Source organism: Penaeus japonicus, unplaced genomic scaffold (genome assembly GCF_977035675.1).
Source record: "Penaeus japonicus unplaced genomic scaffold, GWHDUDI00000001_assembly GWHDUDI00000032, whole genome shotgun sequence".
NCBI lineage: Eukaryota > Metazoa > Arthropoda > Malacostraca > Decapoda > Penaeidae > Penaeus > Penaeus japonicus.
Genome location: NW_028234434.1, coordinates 13,434,947 through 13,435,320, shown reverse-complemented (window position 1 = coordinate 13,435,320; position 374 = coordinate 13,434,947).

Genomic DNA, 374 nt, shown 5'->3' with positions numbered 1-374 from the left:
CCACACCACCCCGACCCACCCCGACCCCCACACCCTCACCCTCACCCTCCCCCTCCCCCTCCCCCTCCCCTCCTCCATTTCCCTCGACCACAACCCGCACAAGAAACCCAAACACACAAAACCTCGGAAGCCTCAATCATCAACCAAAGCTTCCGTATGGTACCCGAGCACCAGCTGATCAGAACAACACCAGATAGAGACGACAATCCCCACCACCAAAACAAAAACAAAAAAGATAACCCCAATTATTGAACGATGTTATCATATCTTTTTTTTACTACCTTATCATCGTTTAATATATATATCTTTTAGTCATGGAACTTGACATCATTACATAATAAGATGACGAAGAAGAACAAGTAGAAGACGAAGAA